The sequence below is a fragment of the Belonocnema kinseyi genome, chromosome 7 (genome assembly GCF_010883055.1).
Source record: "Belonocnema kinseyi isolate 2016_QV_RU_SX_M_011 chromosome 7, B_treatae_v1, whole genome shotgun sequence".
Taxonomy (NCBI): Eukaryota; Metazoa; Arthropoda; class Insecta; order Hymenoptera; family Cynipidae; genus Belonocnema; species Belonocnema kinseyi.
The window spans coordinates 61,153,230-61,156,351 of record NC_046663.1 but is presented as its reverse complement, the minus strand read 5'-3'; the positions used below and the strand labels follow the sequence as shown (position 1 = coordinate 61,156,351).

Sequence of the window (3,122 nt, the reverse complement as noted above, 5' to 3'; positions counted from 1 at the left end):
GAGCTCCAAGGAGATTATGTTGAAAAATAAAAAAAAATTTACCCAAAAAAAATTGTTTTTATACTTCATTCTAAGGACTTATTGAACTACCCTCGTATATGGAGATTCCCCCAAGATTAGCAGGGATATTTCCAAGATATTTAGGATTTCCCTGGGATTTTCTGGGATATTTAAATAACCCAAGTAAGATATTTAAAAATTTCAATATCCTGCTTGAGACATCTGAATATTCCATAAACTTCCCATGAGTAGTGTTCTAAAGAGTTTAAGTGCTCGGCGAAATTCTCACGAGCATGAGAATATGCTTGACCTTAATCTGATTTGAGAATTTAATGAGCATTTATAAACATTCTGAATTAGGATTAAAAACATTGTATTTTATATGTTTTGGAATAATAATTACATTATTTAAACTTCGTGGGAAAATGTATAGCTTCAAATAGGAAAGGGCGCCTAATTTAAATGGTAAAAGAAGTCAAAGTAATCAAAAGTTATTATTCGCATTAAACAGAACCTTATTCAGGGTTGCTACAATATACATATCTACAATATAAAACCTACCATACGCCTAGAAAATTAATAATATTAATTTAAAAAAAATTGTTTCTAAATACATTTCAAACACTTTTTACTTGAGTTTTAAAATTAAAAAAAATTTTTGAACCTAAGAAATGAATTTTTTACTGAAACCATTAATCTTCAACCAACAATATAGATTTTTAATCAAATAGTTAATTGTATTTTCAATCTAAACGATTAATTTTCTACTAAAAAAGACTCATTTTCCACAAAGTACATGAATTTTAATCTAAAAAAGATCAGTTGTCAACGAAACTTAGAATAGCTAAAATGTTAGAAAAACAAATTTTTAACAATTTTTGTTTTAATTCAAAAAAAGACTTTTTAATTTTCAAGAAAATAATTCAATTTTAAACCCAAGAGATGAATTTTCTACCAAAAAAGATACAGTTTCAATCAAATATATAAACTTTAAATTGAAAAAGATAAATTTACAGCAAAAAAACGAGTTTTCAACCAAATTAATCAATTTTCAACTAAAAATATAAATTTTCAAGCAAAAATAGAACAGTTATATCTTAAGTTGAAAAATTAATTTCTAACTAAAAAGAAACGAATTTTCAGCTAATTACATGAATGTTTAATGACAGTAATGAATTTTGAAACAAAAATATGGTTTTTTGACCAAATAGTGAAATTTTCAACCCAAAAGATGAATTTTCTATATATAAAAAACAATTTGAAATAAATATATTTTTTTTCAACGAAAGAAATGAAATTCCTAACAAAAAATAGAATAGTTACATTAATTTTAACTAAGCAGACATATTTTCTATCAAAAATAAAATACTTAAATATTCAGTTAGTAAAATAAATTTTCAACCACAAAAATTAATTTTTAACCAAAAAGATGAAGTTTCAACTAATGAAAATACTTTTCTACCAAGAAAAGACAAATTTTCAATGAATAGTTAAATTTTCACCTAAAACGAATAAGTTTTTAACAAAAAATAAAATAATTTAATTTTCAGATAAAACTTAATTTTCAATAAAATCAAAGTACATTTTAAAGGAAATGGTGTATTTTTTAACCGAGAAGATTAAACTTCTATAAAAAAGATCAATTTTCTACAAAAAATGGAAAATTTACATTTTTAGATCAAACAATTCTAAATAAGAAAAAGCTAATTCAGGATTGTTACAATACCACAATTTCTAAATTCTTCTAGATATATAAACCAACCATACACCTAGGAGATTAATAATAGTATTGCATTTTTAAACAAATATTTTTCATTTTAAATGAAAAATAATAAATGATAAATATATTTATTTTCAACAACCTACATGAATTTCCATCTAAAACAGATCAATTTTCAACCAAAATTATAATAGTTAAAATGTTATATAAATAGAGAATTAAATTTTCAGTTAAAACAATCCGTTTTCATCACAAAAGTTAAGGTACAGTTTCAATAAAACAGAGAAAACCTAAAAGATGAATTTTCTATTAAAAAAAAAAAACGAATTTTCAACTAAAATTTTATTTACAACCAAAGAAATAAATTTTTAACAAAAAATAGAATTGTTTAACTATCTGAAAACAGAACATTTTTTAACGAAAAACATGTAATTTCTATCAAAAAGGTGAATTTAAAACAAATGGAATAGATAAAGTGAATTTCCCACAAAATATTTGAATTTTCAACCGCAGCAATTAATTTTTAATCAAAAAGATGAAGTTTCAACTAATGTGAGTACTTCTAACTAAAAATAGATTCATTAAGTTTTCAGTTAAAAACATAATTTTTAATAAAATCAATATTAATTTACAACGAAATAGTATAATTTTGAACCAAGTAGATTACATTTCTATAAAAAAAATCAATCTTTGACAAAAAATGGAACAATAACATTTTCAGTTAAAAAAAAATTAATTCTGAATAAGAAAAAAAAATTTTTAACAAATAATATGAATTTTCTACGAAAATAGATGAATTTTTCACAAAGTACATGAATTTTCAACCAAATATCTGAATTTTTAAAGGAACCTTTACCCAAAAAAAAAGAATTAGTCACCAAGAAACTTCAATATTCTGCCAAATTCGAATTTTCATTAAAATACAGGAATTTCAAAACAAATCTTTGAATTTTCAACTTAAGAAGATACATTTTGAACTAGACATGGATGAGTTAAATTTTCAATTATAACAATTCTTTTTAACATAATAATTGAATTTGAAAAAAAAGGTTTTGTATCAACTAAAATGATGAATCGTCAACCAAATAAATAATTTTTTAACAAGTTAGTTCCAATTCCAGGTCAGTATTTGATATTTCAACCAAAAAAGATGAATTTGTAACAAAATAGTTTGAATCCTTAACCAAACGAGATCACGTTTCAACCAAATAGTTTCGATATTTAGCAAAAACAATAAAATTAACTTCAGCTTAAGTTTTTCAAAAATTTTCTAACTCTATCATGTTTTCCCTGACATTTCCTGACTTTCTGCAATTACTTAATTTGTAGCAACTCTGTAATTTAAAAAAGTGTATGTTTATCTCACTCTAGAATGTTTTTGTTAAAATATATGTAGTAGCTA

General features: G+C 22.9%; 1 protein-coding gene across 1 annotated transcript in view; it reads right to left on the bottom strand.

Annotated features, from left to right (window-relative positions):
* Positions 1-3,122, bottom strand: part of LOC117176826 (basement membrane-specific heparan sulfate proteoglycan core protein-like) — a 642,506-nt gene that overhangs the window by 68,734 nt on the left and 570,650 nt on the right. The window lies entirely within an intron of this gene.